We start from the raw sequence: 21,308 nt of genomic DNA on the forward strand, positions 1-21,308 counted from the left end.
AGACCCGGGACACCAGGTGTGTGAAATTAATGATCCAGGTAGAACAGGAAACCAGCAGGCGACAGACCTCGTAGGGTAGGAGTTGAATATCCCTGGTTTATACAGATGCATATGACTGTACTAATGTATTCATAAAGTCTGTTGACCTATGCATTGATATAATTGTGTGTTTGTATAGTGTCTATACTACATACACACAGTCCCAGTGGAGGTCCAGTGAGGCAGAGAACTTATTTATATGAATGTACTGTATGCACATAGCCATGTGGGTACACATGTGCCTTTTATGTTGATGCGCACTGCTTACTGTATGTGTAAACTGTAGACAGGAAGCAGTGTGTTCTCGCTCACTTTCACACAATACTCTGTTTCTTTCATGTACTTTGTTCTCTTTCCTTCAGACCCTTTCTTTCACTTTTGACATTTCCTTCTCAAGGAATATGTTTGTGACAAAACCAGGTAATTTCCTTCTGCCTTTTTCACCCCACTCTCTCTATTCCTCCATCCACCCCCATATATATTCTCCTCCTCCCTCCACCAGACCCAGGTTGGGCCTCCCCATTCCAACCACAGTAGAAAAGTGCAGTATTACCCTGGTGGCCTCTCCCTGCCTGTTTACCCCTATCCTGCACTTTCACACTGACCCTGCTCTCCTCAACAGTCAACACCACATTCTAATGTGTCACAGCCAGCTTTCATGAGACTTTTCAGCCATACATGGCTTGGTGGAAACATGCTAACCAAGAAAACTAACCCAGATTACTGCTAACTGGATGGAAACAGGCTAACTGGATGGAAACAGGCTAACAAAGCTAACTGGATAGAAACAGGCTAACAAAGCTAACTGGATGGAAACAGGCTAACAAAGCTAACTAACCCAGATTACTGCTCATTATTGCAGCTCAGCAGCACAGACAGGCTCCAGTAGATGCAGTCCTGCAGCCAACTATACCCTGTAGGGTTATTACACTAGATGTCCCTTCCTCATCTTGACCTTTAAACCCCCCACTTCCCCAACCTCCTGTTAAGTGCTAGAAGGCCGTTACAGGACCATTAACGGATGCCCTAATGAGCTTTCCTAGAGACTTTCTCTCAAAACATAAGCCCCTCCGGCCCCATCTGGCCAGTCACACCACATAACAGGTCCTCTCCCTCTCGCCAGTCCTTCTCTCTCGCTCATTAAGAGCTTTGGCACAGAGGGAAGTGAGAGGATGTGTTCTATCTACAGTGCTCTGGGTTCAATTCACTTCAAAACCCTGCTAGCTAAGTGCACACTGTGCATACTCTCACTTTCTCTGTTGCTCAGACTGTCATTCTCCCTCCATCCCCTCTCTTTTCAATCAGTCAGTCAGTCTAAGGTAATAGGAGGTAGGAGTGGTTGCAGAATGTTGGAAAAGATGAGAACACACCTTTGGTTTTCTGTTCAGTGACCTAGAAAGAAAGAGGAAGAACATATTAGCAACAGATTTTTTTTAAAGAGTTCACGTAAGAAACACAAGTACAAGGGACGACAGGTGAAAATGAGCTGGCTGGATAAAACTGCCACATTTATTGAAATGTTGATGTGTAGGCCTATTGTCCCTGTCAAATACAGATAATAAAGAAAGGAGTCCTAACTGAAGTATGTGTTTTATGTCAATATTTAAAGCAACAGACAATCAATAGGTCTCCTCTCTCGGAGTTAGCCTGCTAGCGTTAGCATGCTACTGGGTTGGCTGCCTGCACTTCAGCCTTGCTCTGACTGAAAGCCAGCCCATTCCATTGGAACAGAATGTTCAGGGAAATGTTCTTATTAGCCTATTATAATGCTACATGTTTTATGTTCATCCCTCCACCGGCTGAGCTTAGGGGCTTTTGCCTGGTGGGTCATGTGGATTAGTTAGCCAGAAAGTGAAATAAGAGGCAGACACACACACACACACACAGGTACAGTGGCGTATGCAGGAACACACACACACTGGCCAGCTCCCCCCTTCAGCTCTGCTTTCCTCAGCCTCACAGGAGGCTGCATGTGATAAAGAGAAGCAGCATGACACGTTAGCCTGTTTAGCCAACGGAGTGGAAAGGGATCACTTACTGACACGGTTCAGAGCAGAGGAGCGAGGGAGGGTGAAAGAGGAGAGGAAGAGAGCAGGGCACAGGGTAGAGGCTGATATCATCATCTTGCTTTGTGTAAAGCTACACCATTAAAACAGGGGTTGGTGCTTGTATGAGGTAGTACCATAAAAACGCAGGTTGGTGCTAGAGGTCGACCGATTATGATTTTTCATGCTGATACCGATTATTGGAGGAACAAAAAAAGGTCGATACCGATTAAATCGGACAATTTTTATTCATGTATATTTATAATAATGACAATTACAACAATACTGAATGAACACTTAATATAATACATCAAAATAAATTTAGTCTCAAATAATGAAACATATTAAATTTGGTTTAAAAAATGCAAAAACAAAGTGGAGAAGTAAAAGTGCAATATGTGCCATGTAAAAAAGCTAACGTTTAAGTTCCTTGCTCAGAACATATGAAAGCTGGTGGTTCCTTTTTAACATGAGTCTTCAATATTCCCAGGTAAGAAGTTTTTGTTATAGTTATTATAGGACTATTTCTCTCTATACCATGTGTTTTCCTTTTATTGACTAGTGGATGTTCTAATAGGCACAGCCTAATATCTGGAGTTGATAGGCTTTAAGTCAAATGCAGGAAAGTGCTGTTTGAATGAATGCATACGAGCCTGCTGCTGCCTACCATCGCTCAGACAGACTGCTCTATCAAATCAGAGACTTAATTATAATATAATACCACACAGAAATACGAGCCTTAGGTCTTTAATATGGTCAAATCCGGAAACTATCATTTTGAAACACGGAACTGTTCCGTATTTTATAGAACAGTGGCAACCCTAAGTCTAAATATTGCTGCTACATTGCACAACCTTCAATGTTATAATTATGTACAATTCTGTCAAATTAATCACGGTCTTTGTTAGGAAGAAATGGTCTTCACACAGTTCGCAATGAGCCAGGCAGCTCAAACTTCTGCATATACCCTGACTCTGTTGCACCGAACAGAATGCAAGAGAAGTGACAATTTCCCTAGTTAAAAGAAATTCATGTTAGCAGGCAATATTAACTATATATGCAGGTTTAAAAATATATACTTGTATTGATTTTAATAAAGGCGTCAATGTTTATGGTTCGGTACACATTGGTGCAACGACAGTGCTTTTTTCACGAATGCGCTTGTTAAAACACCCGTTTGGCGAAGTAGGCTGTGACTCAATGATATATTAACAGGCACCACATTGATTATATGCAACGCAGGACAAGCTAGTTAAACTAGTAATATCATCAACCATGTGTAGTTAACTAGTGATTATGTTAAGATTGATTGTTTTTTATAAGATACGTTTAATGCTAGGTAGCACCTTAGCTTGGCTCCTTGCTGCACTCACATAACAGGTAGTCAGCCTGCCACGCAGTCTCCTCCTGGAGTGCAATGTAAGCGGCCAGAATGGGTGTAAAAAAAAAACGCTGATTTCCGATTGTTATGAAAACTTGAAATCGGCCCTAATTAAAAATCGGCCATTCCGATTAATCAGTCGACCTCTAGTTGGCGCTGTATGAGGTAGTATGATAAAACAGGGTTGGTGCTGTATGAGGTAGTATGATAAAAACAGGGGTTGGCGCTGTATGAGGTAGTATGATAAAAACAGGGGTTGGCGCTGTATGAGGTAGTATGATAAAAACAGGGGTTGGCGCTGTATGAGGTGGTATGATAAAAACAGGGGTTGGCGCTGTATGAGGTAGTATGATAAAAACAGGGGTTGGCGCTGTATGAGGTAGTATGATAAAAACAGGGGTTGGTGCTGTATGAGGTAGTATGATAAAAACAGGGGTTGGTGCTGTATGAGGTAGTATGGTAAAAACAGGGGTTGGTGCTGTATGAGGTAGTATGATGGTGAAACAGGGGTTGGTGCTGTATGAGGTAGTATGATAAAAACAGGGGTTGGTGCTGTATGAGGTAGTATGATAAAAACAGGGGTTGGTGCTGTATGAGGTAGTATGATAAAAACAGGGGTTGGTGCTGTATGAGTTAGTATGATAAAAACAGGGGTTGGTGCTGTATGAGTTAGTATGATAGAAACAGGGGTTGGTGCTGTATGAGAGGTAGTATGTAGTATAAAAACAGGGGTTGGTGCTGTATGAGGTAGTATGATAAAAACAGGGGTTGGTGCTGTATGAGGTAGTATGATAAAACAGGGGTTGGTGCTGTATGAGGTAGTATGATAGAAGTGTTTCCAAACAACAAGAACCATATGACGTCACACCTTTTTCTGAGCAGCTTCCTTCTTTTTCTTTTCTTCTTGCTTTCTCTTTTTCTTTTCTTCCATCAAATGGCTCTGGTCTCGTGTTCCCTGCTTCTTCTCTCGGCTGGAACAGAGGATCAAAAGACAGACATGTTTTACAACGCGGTTGCTGGCGAGGTGAGGACTGTCTGCACGTGAACACCTGGAATCTACTCACTGCAGCTCTTTACTGAGGAATGTACAGACAATAGAAACACCATTAACAGATTGACCTGCGTGTGTGTGTGGCTCGGGTTGACCTGTGTGGCTTGGGTTGTATTGGCTCGGGTTGACCTGCGTGTGTGTGTGGCTTGGGTTGTATTGGCTCGGGTTGGCTTGTGTGGCTGACTTGTGTGGTCTGGAAATTATTAGGAGGCATGCTGGTGCTGGTGCTGGTGGAGGCCAGAGCTGTGGTCCTCTTAATGTTACTGAAACCCTTGATATGAGGCCCCATTCTTCAATCCCCAGACATCCAGCCAGTACCTACCGCCAACTCCAAGACAACCCAGACTCAGTAGGCTGAATCTCACCCTGTTATTCACAATACAGTGCACTGCCTGACATCTCTATGACCAGTATTGAATGACCCAGGTAAAGTGAGGCACAGCCACACTCAGTACTTACTGCCACTCCCCAGATCCCTCAGAGTACTGCATCTTACCTGGTAGGGACCCAGCTCTCAGAGACAAAGGCCTGCCAAGCCTCCACTCCACACACATGCTCCAAAGCCATTAAAAAAACACACAAAAATGACCTGACATTTCCACATCCTTTCACGAGCAGCAAGCTGTTCCAGAGGAGAGGTGGGTATTCAGCGTCCCAAATGGCACCCTATTCCCTATATTGTCCACTACTTTTGACCAGAGCACTATATTAGGGAATAGGGTGCCATTTGGGATGTGTCCTGATCCTATATTTAGCCTTAATAAGCCTAGGCCTTTTCTCTTTTCACTTAAAAAGCTCCAGCATTTAAGGACAGAGATGGGAGAATAATAACTGCATGGAAAAATACATAAATTGGAATCCGGTTTCATTGAACCGGAGATGAGAAATTGCATCTAAAAATGTAAGCCAAGCATGTGCTGCAATGCCGTGCCATCGCCTGGCAACAAGAGCTCCCGAGGCCTGATGAGTGTGCAGCCAGGTGGAGAGGTGGTGGATGTTGGCCCTTAAGCACTGATCCAGAGTCAGTTAGGTTTTTAGGCCGTTGCACAGTGCACTGCATATTAGTCACCGGTCTTCAGGGCATCAGGGTTGACACAGTCTCTAGAAAGACCAAATTTGATTAGTTATTTTTTTAAATTTAAACTAGGCAAGTCAGTTAAGAACAAATTCTTATTTACAATGACGGCCAACCCCGGATGACGCTGGGACAATTGTGTGCCGCCCTATGGGACTCCCAATCACGGACGGTTGTGATACAGCCTGGAATCGAACCAGTGTCTGTAGTGACGCGTCTAGCACTGAGATGCAGTGCCTTAGACCACCGGCCCACTCAGGAGCCCAAATCAGGTGTGCTTTTGTTGGAATTCAACATGTCTGAGGGAGAAGGTTTGAGAAAAATGCCTAGCCTATAAAAACACAACTACCATAACCAACACAGTCTGCTCCCCTTCTTCCATTAGGATACAATATAAACAGAAGGCAAAGAAGCAGGCTGAAGCACAATAAGGCAAGTCTCACAGACTTCAATACAACATAATGAGGCGCAGTTGCTCACGCAGACAATTAGCAACTAAGCTAAAACAACTGACCTGATCATAGTAACGTGTGTAAGCTGGCGAATGTCTCAAAGAAATCGCACACAAAAACGCTGTATCACGCATATCCACGTAGCCATGCACTGATTGGCCAGCCGACGGGCTAATCAGCCAATCTCGGGGGATAATCTTGGCTTTGGTCCTCTTAACACTTCACCGGGAGTTACCTCACAGCATGGGCCACAGACTAGCTTGGAACAGAGCTGAGTGCTCCATGTAGCTCCATGTGTTAAGCGGAAAATTGTTGACTAGCCATAAGCCGCTGCAGCGTTCTCCATGTTGGCCTATTTGGTTCCAAAGAGCAGCAGCAGGAAAGAACAGAGCTATTAATAGGCAACTCCTACTGTCTGGCTGTTTTTAGGGTTGAAGACCTGAGATTATGTGGATGGAAATTTGCCTCAGAACTCCGATGTGCTTCCATACCACGGCTAACCCATTAGATCCATAAATATTTATTTTTGTGGGGCCCAGAGCCCAGCTTCTAAGCCTAGCTACAGCTGCTGTATAAATATAGCCACGGTCTCCATTCAACATTGATGCACCGTGCTAGTGTCACATAGTATCAGAGGAATGGAGGGATGGCCCAGCTGATCTAAACTGCTGTCTGTCTAGGCACAGGCTGAGCTGGAAAACATAGACCTAGGCTACACATACTGGAAACTGTCCAGAATAATTTCTGTTCAGGATCAGTTGGTCCTTGTGCAAGACAACTCTGGTAAAAGGACTGTGAAACAAGGACTTTCATTTTTAAACCAAATATTACGATTGCAATTTGACGTGGAACAAAGATCAAATCACTTGGATGAAATGCCGGAATCATAGAAAGAGAATGACTTATTTAAGAAGGGAAGTTGAAAGCAGCATAGTTCTTGTTTGGAACAATCGGTGGACTGCATTTGACCCAACAGAACAGCATGCAAACATATAGTAACTAACAGGGAGGAGGAGGAACGGTGCTGCTTGGTGTGTGGAGGAAGCCACTGCAAGAGGAAAATAACTATAAAAACATACAGTAACTAACAGGGAGGAGGAGGAACGGTGCTGCTTGGTGTGTGGGGAAGCCACTGCAAGAGGAAAATAACTATAAAAACATATAGTAACTAACAGGGAGGAGGAACAGTGCTGCTTGGTGTGTGGGGAAGCCACTGCAAGAGGAAAATAACTATAAAACATATAGTAACTAACAGGGAGGAGGAGGAACGGTGCTGCTTGGTGTGTGGGGGAAGCCACTGCAAGAGGAAAATAACTATAAAAACATATAGTAACTAACAGGGAGGAGGAGGAGGAACGGTGCTGCTTGGTGTGTGGGGGAAGCCACTGCAAGAGGAAAATAACTATAAAAACATATAGTAACTAACAGGGAGGAGGAGGAACGGTGCTGCTTGGTGTGTGGGGAAGCCACTGCAAGAGGAAAATAACTATAAAAACATATAGTAAATAACAGGGAGGAGGAGGAGGAACGGTGCTGCTTGGTGTGTGGGGGAAGCCACTGCAAGAGGAAAATAACTATAAAAACATATAGTAACGGTGCTGCTTGGTGTGTGGGGGAAGCCACAGAGGAAAATAACTATAAAAACATATAGTAACTAACAGGGGGAGGAACGGTGCTGCTTGGTGTGTGGAGGAAGCCACTGCAAGAGGAAAATAACTATAAAAACATATAGTAACTAACAGGGAGGAGGAGGAACGGTGCTGCTTGGTGTGTGGGGGAAGCCACTGCAAGAGGAAAATAACTATAAAAACATATAGTAACTAACAGGGAGGAGGAGGAACGGTGCTGCTTGGTGTGTGGGGGAAGCCACTGCAAGAGGAAAATAACTATAAAAACGTCCGTTACACTGGGCTGAGATTCCTTTCAAAATATCACATGACATGGATCTTATCCATATTGCAATTTCAATGTGAATCAGATTAATTGTGCAGCCCTTAAAACTGTATGTGTGTGTGTGTGTGTGTGTGTGTGTGTGTGTGTGTGTGTGTGTGTGTGTGTGTGTGTGTGTGTGTGTGTGTGTGTGTGTGTGTGTGTGTGTGTGTGTGTGTGTGTGTGTGTGTGTGTGTGTGGTCTAGGAAGGTGGATCCCCAAGAAATGCCAAAATAAGGTACCTAAATGAGAGAGACGTTGAAAAAAATGAGTTGTTTGGACTGTCAGAGGGTAGAATGACTGACATGGACATTGAGGCAGTGCCAGCCAGCAGTCAGCTTGGAGCAGGAAGACAGTGATTGATAAGCTAAACGTGCAGCCTTGAGCTTGATGCTGCTTCTTGAGGTGCTGGAGGATAGAACCACTAAAACACAACAAGAGGATTAGAGAGGTGATGTCTATTAAACCAGACTGCTTCTGGGAACAAAGGTGGACTAAAGGCAATCAGAGAGAGGGGAGAGGAAGGACCGTACAATAAAGAGGGTAATGGTATGATGGGGTGGGAAGGTGGGTGTGCAGGTTGCTTTTGATATCCAGACACTCTGGTGTATGTGAGAACACATACAAGGAAGGGAGGTGGTGGGTGTGAGAACACATACAAGGAAGGGGGAGGTGGTGGGTGTGAGAACACATACAGGGAAGGAGGTGGTGGGTGTGAGAACACATACAAGGAAGGGGGAGGTGGTGGGTGTGAGAACACATACAAGGAAGGGGGAGGTGGTGGGTGTGAGAACACATACAAGCTAGGGGGAGGTGGTGGGTGTGAGAACACATACAAGGAAGGGGGGAGGTGGTGGGTGTGAGAACACATACAAGGAAGGGGGGAGGTGGTGGGTGTGAGAACACATACAAGGAAGGGGAGGTGGTGGGTGTGAGAATAAATACAAGGAAGGGGAGGTGGTGGGTGTGAGAACACATACAAGGAAGGGGAGGTGGTGGGTGTGAGAACACATACAAGGAAGGGGGAGGTGGTGGGTGTGAGAACACATACAAGGAAGGGGGAGGTGGTGGGTGTGAGAACACATACAAGGAAGGGGAGGTGGTGGGTGTGAGAACACATACAAGGAAGGGGAGGTGGTGGGTGTGAGAACACATACAAGGAAGGGGAGGTGGTGGGTGTGAGAACACATACAAGGAAGGGGAGGTGGTGGGTGTGAGAACACATACAAGGAAGGGGAGGTGGTGGGTGTGAGAACACATACAAGGAAGGGGAGGTGGTGGGTGTGAGAACACATACAAGGAAGGGGGAGGTGGTGGGTGTGAGAACACATACAAGGAAGGGGAGGTGGTGGGTGTGAGAACACATACAAGGAAGGGGGAGGTGGTGGGTGTGAGAACACATACAAGGAAGGGGAGGTGGTGGGGTGAGAACACATACAAGGAAGGGGGAGGTGGTGGGTGTGAGAACACATACAAGGAAGGGGGAGGTGGTGGGTGTGAGAACACATACAAGGAAGGGGAGGTGGTGGGTGTGAGAACACATACAAGGAAGGGGAGGTGGTGGGTGTGAGAACACATACAAGGAAGGGGAGGTGATGGGTGTGCGCTCAGTGGGGGAAGGGGGCTTGCGAGAGATGATAGTCACTGGGCACAGAGCCAAGAATGCCAGCACTGCAAGACAAATAAGAGCGAGGCTGCTGAGCCCCTGGGAGAAGGGTTGCTTGCTCGCTAGCAACCGCAGCAGCCGCAATGGCGGAATCAGACTGCAGCCCCTCTGCTTGGCACGATCGTACATTAGGAAGACAGACCGCACTTCCCAAAACGCTCTGGAAAACGAGATCTGATGTGCCACATTGGAGCCCTTCGGCTATCCCAAAACACTGCTTAAAATTCTCCATCCATCTGCCAAAAAGGACAGTTAAATTAAAGAAATCTGGGAAACCAGGCTGGTATTCACAGAGGAATTTGAAAAAAGGCTTTTGATAAAGTATGACTGGAATTTATACATAAAAGCCTGGAATATTTCCATTTTGGAGAATCTCTTATAGAAATGGGTTCATTATATTTTATTTGGAATGGCAAGCCAGACAAAATTATAATGAATATTAATTTGGAGAGCATAAATGATTCAATAATAAATCATCTCACTAAAGGCTTCAATCATACAACAACTACACTTAAATTCAAACTGGTTCTCTAGCAGCTTAGTAAGAATGGCTCACCCCATGTTCAAGAATGGCTTTTTCCCCAATTACAACCGCTCTCTTCCTTTTATTTGAAAATTAAATCTCCAAAATATGGCTATTTTTAAAACAAGCAATAGAAAACTGGTTGCAATTTCAGTTTAATCCACCAGAAAAGACGGAACAAATATTCCAACAAATACTATGGTTAAACTCAAATATACTAATTGATCAAAAAAATATATAATTTGAAAATAAATTATAAAATTACAAATTATAGGACTGGTTGACTTGTCACACATGCAGCTAACACAAATGTCTTCTCAATCTAAAATTAAAACCAACTAATTGCAGCATTACCACAAAAAAAATATGGAAAAAGCACTTGGAAGGGGAGAAGGTAAGGCACTTGTCTGTCGGCCCTGCATTAAATACCTAAATTTGTTTTGTTTTTTAAAATGGTGATAAAAAGTATAGCAGTTTCATTTCAGGACAACAACAAAGTGACCGCTGTGCCATATAGATTGCAAGATAGTTGAGAGATTCTCAATGTACCGATTCCATGGCACATGGTTTCTGAAATGATACGCAAAACTTTGTTTTTCAATTTAAATTATACAAAGTTCTTGCCAATTAAATGTTAAATGTCAATTACCAATTAAATGTTATATTAATGCGTGATACAACCATCCCAGCACTGCAGACTTTGCTGCGAAGAGAGAGAATCATTAGAGCACTTGTTTTGGTACTGTCAAATATGTAGCTTGTTTTTGGTCGCAGGTTCAGGAATGGCTGAAGAATTTACCTGGAGCCAACTCTGCAAATAGGACTGCTGGATGATTTGAAAAGTCAGTCAATTCACCAATAACATAATAATAATCTGAACAAAAATGTTTCTTTAATTTACAATCTGTAGAAACTAGGAGAAAAGAAAGGTTCAGAACATTTGTGAAACATCACATCTGAAAAATATATGGCAAATAGAAATCAAAACTGGATTGTGTTCAGAGATAGATGGCAGGGGTTGATGGTAGCTGAAGGGTGGGACTTAAAATGACTAAATGTGGCTGTTCTCAGACAATCCCACAGGTGAAGAAGCCAGGTGTGGAGGTCCTGGGCGGTTACACGTGGTCTGCGGTTATGAGGCCGGTTGGACCTACTGACAAATTCTCTGAAACGACTTTGGAAGCAACAACTCGTGGACATTCCTGCAGCTAGCATGCCAATTGCACGCTCCCTAAACTTGAGACATATGTGGCATTGTGGTGTGTCAAAATAGCACTTTTAGAGGGGCCTTATTGTAGCCAGCACAAGGTGCACCTATGTAACGATCATGTTGTTTAATCAGTTTCTTGACATGCCACACACGTCAAGTGGATGGATTATCATGGCAAAGGAGAAATGCTCACTAATAAGGATGTAAACATTTTTGTCCACAAAATTGGAGAAATACGCTTTTTGTGCATATGGAACATTTCCAGGATCTTTCATTTTAGCTCATGAAACAAACACGTATGTGTGTGAGAGAGAATGATCTATACACACACACACACACTACCAGTCAAAAGTCTGGACGCACCTACTCATTAAAGGGTTTTTCTTTATTTTTACTATTTTCTACATTGTAGAATAGTAGTGAAGACATAAAAACTATGAAATAACACATGTAACCAAAAAGTGTTAAACCAATTCAAATATATTTATATTTGAGATTCTTCAAAGTAGCCACTCTTTGCCTTGATAACAGCATGGAGTAGGTGTGTCCGAACGTTTGAGTGGTACTGTATAAGGAAAGAGAAAAAACAACCACTGGGCAATAGATGATGATATTCTTCTAACATAGCAAAGAGGATCTCCCTCTTCAAAGAACTAGAAGCTATTGTCTATGAAGTTATGCGAATGCTCTGGCCAGGAGATGTTTCAGATGCTACACTCTTCCTGGCACTCTTTGCAGGCCCCCAGAAATAAAAGCTATGGATCGGCTCCAGCAGTTGAAGTTCCCGATTACTTTCATCCTCTCCGTCAGTAACCGGGGTCAGTAACCGGGGTCAGTAACCGGGGCAGCCGTTTCTCAAGCCCGGTCAAACAACTTATTGCTCCAATAGATCACAGAACGTCCCCAACAAAATAACTTATCAGATTCAAATCACGTGGCACTTGCTCGGTTTCCACATTCATCTTCACAAAAAGCCATTATCCAGCAGGTGAAAGGGCTGTATATGAAGGGAAACTCGCGTAGAAAGAAGACTAAATTAAGACCGATCAACGTAATAAAGGCTGTCTTTGTGCAGGGCTGGGCAGTCAGGAACTATTTTTACTGAAGCAGGTGAAGAACAACTCCAGAACTTTGTGTAAATTCAATAAAACAACTTGCTAGACTTGCTGAAGGTCCAACTGATGAGCTAACTGCCATTAACATGTTCAATGGCCCACTTTGGCCAAGTAACCAAGTCTGCATTTCTTAGTGTAATTTAAAAATATATATATTATACAAAATATTTTTACATACAAGGCTAAAGGATATAAAGACTATTGAAGTACTGACACTGGGCTTGAGAGGCCGTTAGAGAGTGGAATCAGTGGATGACTCAAATTGGTCACCTCAAGTGGGCCTCTCTTCAGAAGTCTACGAAACCAGAAAGCCAAGCCTTCAGTCAGACCTCAGGGGGACAAACCCTACTGTTCACTTCAAGGGCCTTTCAATAATCTCCCCTTTGCCTCATTTAGGTCTACTTGGAGAATGACAAGTGTTCTGCCCCAGAGCTCAGCCCCTCTGGGAGTGAACATGCGTTAGCAGAGAGAACGGCCCCAGCGCCAGCTTCATGGCTCGTTAAACCTGGCCTAACGTTTACCAACATGGTGCCATTGAATGACTGCTGCCTGTAATAGGGCAAAAGACAAGGATGACATTATAAAGGGAATGAGTTATTTATAAGGAAACAGAAGGATTGTGCTTCAGAGGTCTAGTCTACATCTTATCAAAAGATATGGCGTCCATTCCGTTTCAGGTCTGGTAGCCTAGTTGGGAGGATGGACGTCCATATCCATTCATGAATTCACTAGGATATCTTGGAGAATATCTCACAGTGGGGTTTTCAGACTGTGATATTTCCATTGCCAGCTTGCACATCTCTTTGAATTTGCAGTTATAAAATCACCAGGATCTCCCACTGAGATCAATGTTTAATCTAGAACAGAGATTCTAATGGTGGGTAGTGGGGAGAAAATCTTCAAGTGTGGTTCCTCCCAAACTGATATTTCCCTTGCAAGTCTGCACAACTTTACGAATTTGCAATTCAGTGTGTGAGCTGAACGCAAACGACAATCTATTGCAAGGCTATCTGTCAAATCAAACAGACTGGCTGTTGACTGCTTAGTTACACTAACATATGAAACCCACATCAAAGAATGAAAAGGTCCACTCTTTAGATCATCAACAAAAAGATGTTTAATAGAGTTGAGCTAATGACTAGTTAGCGACAGAACCTGCTGGCGGTATTCAGAATCAGATTAAGTGATTCATGTGAAGAGGCTGTGGATCAAGGCTTTTCCTCACTTAGGCGTACACTATACATCATATTCAGCCTAGTACATACACTTGTATGGCACTCAATTATCAAGAATGAATTTGCCTTCCTGGCTGCTTAGAGAATGCCTGAGGACCAAACTGCTGAGTTGGGACTAGGAGAGTGATATGCTTTAGTTATGCTGATCTGTGCTTCGATCGCTTTGTACTTATTCATTTGGGACTAAGAAATAGAGCCAATGAAAACCATTACCTCAGAGATCCTGTCCTGGTTAGCCAATAGTGTGGCATGCAAAGTCAAAACATGTAAACCTATCTCTAAGAAACAGTTTGAAATCAGAGCATTTCACAAAGAGCAAGGTTAGTAATTTCAAAGGCAAACAACTACCCTGTAAGCCAAACTGCCAGAGCTGCCACAGAAACCTAACCATCAGGCCACTGTGTGTATGCTGAGCTGAGGAACTGAGTGCAGGCCTAAGACCTGATCTGTATAGTAATCAGAGCATTAAGAGTGTGTGTGGGGTGGTCGATGTCAACTGACTGTGAAGACAGTGTAATGACAGATGTCACAGGGATAAGGGGATACAGGAAGAGAAAATGTGTTTCAATTAAAAAGAGATTATGACATATTGACAGTACAAAGGATTCCATCTGAAGAACAGCTCATTGTGCCATGGAGTCCCTCTCGCTAAAATAATGGTACGGGACATCTTCCTATAAACACATCTAGGGACGGGTGTTGACTAGCATAAGCTAAACTGATGGGTCTATCCATTTTCACAAATAACCATGTGCTTTCATGTCTCTATTCAAATAAACAAAGCCTTGTGAACAATAAAGCAACCTTCCTCTGGAGCGCATTCCAACTCTGGCAACATGGCCCATCTTTCAGCCTGGCAAGCCCCTTCCTCTCTGGGAGACTCATGCCAGGGCAGCCCAGCCATTATGACTGCATGCCCAGAGCAGGAGGCAGTTGCCATCAACAATAAATGTGTATTCATGTCAGAGAAAGCAAGAGGGGGAAATCGCTTGCTAGTCGCTACCTTTTAAAAATCAGCAACCCACAGAAACATGGCAGGCTTAAGCAGAGAACCAAGCTTGTAGGTGTGGACCTAGCTTCAGCCATGCCTGTTTGGTTAGACTAAAGAGATTTGATTGGCTGTATTCTGACCACACAAGGGCTTATGTCTAGATGGGATGCAGCTTGTCAAATTTGACACCAAAAGTTGTTTCCCTAACCAAATTCTGCTAACCTGCAATGAAAAGTCCATTTGGACAAATACTGTATCGCTTCTAGACAAGACCAGGGCCAAAGCAATTACCCAGAAGTGCCATGAGAATTGGAAAGGATCCAAGATGGACTTCCAAACCACTAATCTCAAATGTGTATAACCTCAGATAGAGCCTGCAATTCATTGGCTAATTTGTTTAACCACCCCCATTACTACCCCTAACCCATTGGATAGTAGTCCTGCTTGGGACCCCAACCAGCTCATTTTGTATCTGTATTTGACTGCATTGTCTATTTTATCACCACAGCAGTACCGAATGACTACCTGCTTACTCTGGAATAGATCTATGTGCTTAGCATTTCAAACACATATGCCAGTGGGCATGCGCATGTGGGATGTTGTTGAAACATGCGCATGTGGGATGTTGTTGAAACATGCGCATGTGGGATGATGTTGAAGCCCATTATTAAATGTCATTGGTTAATGCAAATGTCACGGTCAAAGTTGCTTCTTTCTAGCTATACTGATCATTTTCCTCCCAGTGTGCATTATGTTTGCATTTCAGATCAGTTTTGTTTCCTTTTATGAATACATTTTAAAGATGGTTATTACAATGAAGTGATTTAATAAAAATACCTTGGTAGTCAAATTTAGAAAATTGCCAACAATGTTGCAATACTCAAACATGAAGGCATTAGGCACTGTTTTGATAAATTGATGCTGTTTATCAATCGGAAGCTGCAGCCGCATATCAGGGGCGCTTTGCTTGGATGCGAATCCCCGCCCCTCTTTAAATATTTCTCTAAATAAATCATGTTCAAAGATGAGAAAATTCAATACGTCTTACCTCATTTCCCACTGTGGGCTTTTTGTGAATTTGAATTCAATTTTAGGTGTAATTTGCATGACAATAATCGATGTTCTGTCCTTGATACCCTTATCACAGACCAATATTTCGGTCGCAGCAAGAAGCTACAGTAGCAGAGCAATACAGCTACCGTTAGCTCTCTGTAGTCCTAACCATTTGGCGAAGTTTTAGGTTCAAAACGTGTTCTCTAGTCTCGAATTTAATTGCAAACAACCAAAAGCAAATGTTGATTATCTCAGGAAACAACGTGAAATAGAGCAAGTGTCAGAGAAAGGAAGAAATGGCAGCAGGGTGCGATATTTAGCAAACAAGCTAGCTAATGTCAAGCAAGACAAAGTATATCGGTGCAACTTGTGTACTTTTTCAGCTAAATATAAAAACGAACACCTTATGCATTTTCAGTAACCTACCTTGTCTTTGATGAGCTGACATTTTTAAAGTGCAAAAAAAAATGTTTTACAGCACGCGACTGTGAAATGTTCGCAAATAGAGGAATCCAAGAGAGCAAATTCTTGCGAAATCCAATATTTGGAGAGGGGTTATTTCCAAGATATCCATTAAAACATCGTCGATGATAATTCCTACCGTTCAGCGGGCTTTCGTTAGTGGTGCCTCTGCAGCCATTTTGTTCAAACTAGCGATAGCAGCAGCTCGCGACGCTTCAATCCGAGGTACAGGACGTGCATCTGTCCCTAGCGACTGGCCACGTGACCTCCAATAACAAACTGGTCCCACTCAAAGAGGCGCCACATGCTCCGCCTCGCCGTTTCCATGACAACTACAGTGGCCAACCTCTCTCTAACTCCTTGTTTCCTTGCCTTCCTTCCTCTCCCTTTCTGACTTGCTTACTAAGAAAGCAATGCAATGCAATAGATATACAGTGTTTGAGCTCACAGTTCTGTAGCTTTTGAAGATTTAGAATGTTTAGTTCCTAATGTGTTATGTTAGCAAGTGCAATATTTATACTTCGCTGGTTATGTACTTTTCACCTACAGAGGGCACAATTTCAACACATCTTATGTTGATCATACACCAGCACTTACAAACATGTTAGTGTTCTCTGTGCCAGCCCAGCATTCCATTCCTATTTGCATAACACACACATACACACCAGCAGTACTCCACACCATGCCTTCTTTTTCTATATTATTTCATGTTGTTGTTGCAAACAAAGAATGAAATAGATTTTTAAGTGGATTCCACAGGGTTCTCTAGCAGCTTAAGGTGATGATTCCAACTGGGCCAATTCAAATCTACAAAATGAGACTCAGCATGGAAGATTGGAAGCTACAATGGGCTTGTATGCTATCTACTATCTGGTAGGGTAGGAAAACACAATTACCTCCACAAGTCAATATTTTAGTCATGTGGAATGATAACGATAAACTTCTCTATCCCCCACTTCCAGTTTATCTCTGTCATCCTTCTCTCGCTCTCTCAAGAGACAAACAAATACGATCAGAGTGCCGGACAAATATTTCACTGTGCAACGAGCCAAATCTGGATCTCACTAAGGACCCATATCTCTCTCGTTAGCTCTGATCTACCATTCACACCCAGGCTAAGCAAACCCCATCTGATACTGTTGCTTAGAGGCTTAGATGAATATGTGTCTATCAGAAGACATCATATACATGACCATAAAACTATGACTCTGATAATAAATGGGATGACAGCCCCCCATGAGTACACACAATGAAATAACCATCTGGACTCACGTCACCCACATGGATTATGGCAGAGATATGCCTTACGGCAACAGTAGCAAAGCACAATAACTCAGCCTACATCATGATGAAGTACATGATGAGGCGTGGAGGAAGAGAGGGAGGGGGGGGAGAGAGACACTAAGCATGGCTTATGGAAAATACTCCTGGGGGTGTCATGGCCTCTACAGACGTTCATAATACAATGTCCCCTGGTAGCTACCAGTCTCTCTCTCTCTTTCTCTCTCTCTCTCTCTCTCTCTCTCTCTCTCTCTCTCTCTCTCTCTCTCTCTCTCTCTCTCTCTGTCTGTCTGTCTGTCTCTCTGTCTGTCTGTCTGTCTGTCTGTCTGTCTGTCTGTCTGTCTGTCTGTCTGTCTGTCTGTCTGTCTGTCTGTCTGTCTGTCTGTCTGTCTGTCTGTCTGTCTGTCTGTCTGTCTGTCTGATCCTATAAAGGGTTAAGTGTCATCTTAGGCAGACTCAGGAGGCCAGACAGGGGTTGTTGAACTTGATGTCACCAGAGTGGACGTTAGTATTGATCGCGGTCACAGGGAGTCAACATACGCCGGTTAGAGATTCAATTATGACCCTTGCCGACCCCGCGATATCTGTCTGCCAGAGATAAAAGGTCAGGCTGTTAACGTGTAACAACTTGGCCCCATGGCAAACACAGGAGGTAAATTAAAGGAGGAATTGTCCCTGGGGAGAGGAGGGGTGGAGGAAAGAAGAGTCTCGGATAGGAGAACTGCTTTATAGATTCAGTTATGGGTATAATCGGTTTAATATACAGATACAGACAAACACAGACAGCGATAAACACAGAGACAGCCATGAACACAGAGACATTCATAAACACAGAGACAGCCATGAACACAGAGACATTCATAAACACAGAGACAACCATAAACACAGAGACAGCCATAAACACAGGGACAACCATAAACACAGAGACAGCCACAAACAGAGACAGCCACAAACACAGAGACAACCACAAACAGAGACAGCCACAAACACAGAGACAACCACAAACAGAGACAGCCACAAACACAGAGACAACCACAAACAGAGACAGCCACAAACACAGAGACAACCACAAACAGAGACAGCAAGAGTTTTACAAACACAGAGACAACCATAAACACAGATACAACCATAAACACAGAGACAGCCATAAACACAGAGACATCCATAAACACAGAGACATCCATAAACACAGGGACATTCATAAACACAGAGACATCCATAAACACAGAGACATTCATAAACAAAGGGACAACCATAAACACAGAGACATCCATAAACACAGAGACATCCATAAACAGAGAGACATCCATAAACACAGAGACAGCCATAAACACAGAGACATCCATAAACACAGAGACATCCATAAACACAGAGACATCCATTAACACAGAGACAGCCATAAACACAGATACAGCCATAAACACAGAGACATCCATAAACACAGAGACATCCATAAACACAGAGACAGCCATTAACACAGGGACAGCCATAAACACAGGGACAGCCATTAACACAGAGACAGCCATAAACACAGAGACATCCATAAACACAGAGACATCCATTAACACAGGGACAGCCGGATACACACAGATGCACGCTGGAACGCAGACTCACAATTTTTTTTTTTTTTAAGTAAATCAAATACAAATATTTTTTCTGTCACATACACCAGGTGCAGTGAAATGTGTTGTTTTACAGGGTAAGCCATAGTAGTATGGTATATTGACCTTGATAATTAGATAATTTTGCTAAGGTTACCTGAACGTTGTTACAAATGACCTTTTCCAAATATTTAAGGTGGAGTCAGCAAAATGATGTTGCACTAGCAACATTGCGATGAGCGAGAAGCAAGACTTCATTCTTACACAGTCACACAGTCTTTTTTCTTACAACCCGTCTAACTGATGTCATCAAAATAAAGGAGGACCAAGGCACTCTTCATATCTGCGCATGGGCACAGGTTTGCTTCACGCTCTTGCAACGTGGTAGCCACCTCTAATTCTTTCACCCATTCAATCCCTCATCTGTTACTTGTTCATGGGACCAGCTGACATTCACTCACCTATTCACACTTGGTCACTCACTCCCTCCGTCTTTTCCTCTCTCTCTTTTTCCCTCACTAACAGGGATGGAAAAGGTACTAGAATATCATACTCAAGTAGAAGTACTGTTACTCTAATGACATTTTACTCAAGTAGCAGTACTGTTACTTTAATGATATTTTACTCAAGTAAATGTACTGTTACTTGAATGACATATTACTCAAGTAAAAGTATTGTTACTTTACTCAATTTCACTCAAGTAGAAACATGCTACTGATGCTAGCCACGTGGGCATTAGATAGCCTATTGTGGCTCAATTGTAAGATAGAGAGTCACAACCACACTGTTTATCAGATTTATTATACACAAACATAATTGGCTACCTTTATGGGATACAAATTAACAATTAACTACCACCAAACATTGGCTTGTGATTGCTCTCTTTCTCTGTCGCTCCATTTCTGTGTCCCTCCAGATCTGTAGAGGTGCTGTCTTCATCATAAAAGCTGATAGTAGGCTATTTCAACCATGTCAAATATGCATCGAAGCCAAACTGAAACCTTATCAGAAAAACATTGGGTCGTTTTCACAGCTTTCTTTTTCTTACAACCGGTCTAACTGATGTCATCAAAAGAAAGGCTGCATGGCCTTTGTCAGGGAGGCCTCCTTTACACAGAAAATCGTTTCATTTTTTTGGTGATATTGCATTTTCTCCCCAGTCCCTAAAGGTCTTTGCTCCCTGAACAAAGATGACGTCAACTAGATCGAAGCATTCATTCTATCGATCATTACATTTACATTTACATTTACATTTAAGTCATTTAGCAGACGCTCTTATCCAGAGCGACTTACAAATTGGTGCATTCACCTTATGACATCCAGTGGAACAGCCACTTTACAATAGTGCATCTACATATTTTAAGGGGGGAGGGGGTGAGAAGGATTACTTTATCCTATCCTAGGTATTCCTTAAAGAGGTGGGGTTTCAGGTGTCTCCGGAAGGTGGTGATTGACTCCGCTGTCCTGGCGTCGTGAGGGAGTTTGTTCCACCATTGGGGAGCCAGAGCAGCGAACAGTTTTGACTGGGCTGAGCGGGAACTGTACTTCCTCAGTGGTAGGGAGGCGAGCAGGCCAGAGGTGGATGAACGCAGTGCCCTTATTTGGGTGTAGGGCCTGATCAGAGCCTGGAGGTACTGAGGTGCCGTTCCCCTCACAGCTCCGTAGGCAAGCACCATGGTCTTGTAGCGGATGCGAGCTTCAACTGGAAGCCAGTGGAGAGAGCGGAGGAGCGGGGTGACGTGAGAGAACTTGGGAAGGTTGAACACTAGACGGGCTGCGGCGTTCTGGATGAGTTGTAGGGGTTTAATGGCACAGGCAGGGAGCCCAGCCAACAGCGAGTTGCAGTAATCCAGACGGGAGATGACAAGTGCCTGGATTAGGACCTGCGCCGCTTCCTGTGTGAGGCAGGGTCGTACTCTGCGGATGTTGTAGAGCATGAACCTACAGGAACGGGCCACTGCCTTGATGTTAGTTGAGAACGACAGGGTGTTGTCCAGGATCACGCCAAGGTTCTTAGCTCTCTGGGAGGAGGACACAATGGAGTTGTCAACCGTGATGGCGAGATCATGGAACGGGCAGTCCTTCCCCGGGAGGAAGAGCAGCTCCGTCTTGCCGAAGTTCAGCTTGAGGTGGTGATCCGTCATCCACACTGATATGTCTGCCAGACATGCAGAGATGCGATTCGCCACCTGGTCATCA

At 43.5% G+C, this 21,308-nt stretch overlaps 1 long non-coding RNA gene across 1 annotated transcript; it reads right to left on the reverse strand.

The window, feature by feature from the left end:
* Positions 1 to 1,329: 1,329 nt before the first annotated feature.
* Positions 1,330 to 16,489, reverse strand: LOC124000890. Its single transcript, XR_006832683.1, has 3 exons — positions 16,192 to 16,489; positions 4,334 to 4,436; positions 1,330 to 1,431 (listed from the first exon to the last, which is right to left on the reverse strand). It is a non-coding gene; the product is annotated as an uncharacterized LOC124000890 (long non-coding RNA).
* Between the last annotated feature and the right edge of the window lie 4,819 nt (positions 16,490 to 21,308).

This window comes from Oncorhynchus gorbuscha, linkage group LG16 (assembly GCF_021184085.1).
Source record: "Oncorhynchus gorbuscha isolate QuinsamMale2020 ecotype Even-year linkage group LG16, OgorEven_v1.0, whole genome shotgun sequence".
Classification (NCBI taxonomy): Eukaryota; Metazoa; Chordata; class Actinopteri; order Salmoniformes; family Salmonidae; genus Oncorhynchus; species Oncorhynchus gorbuscha.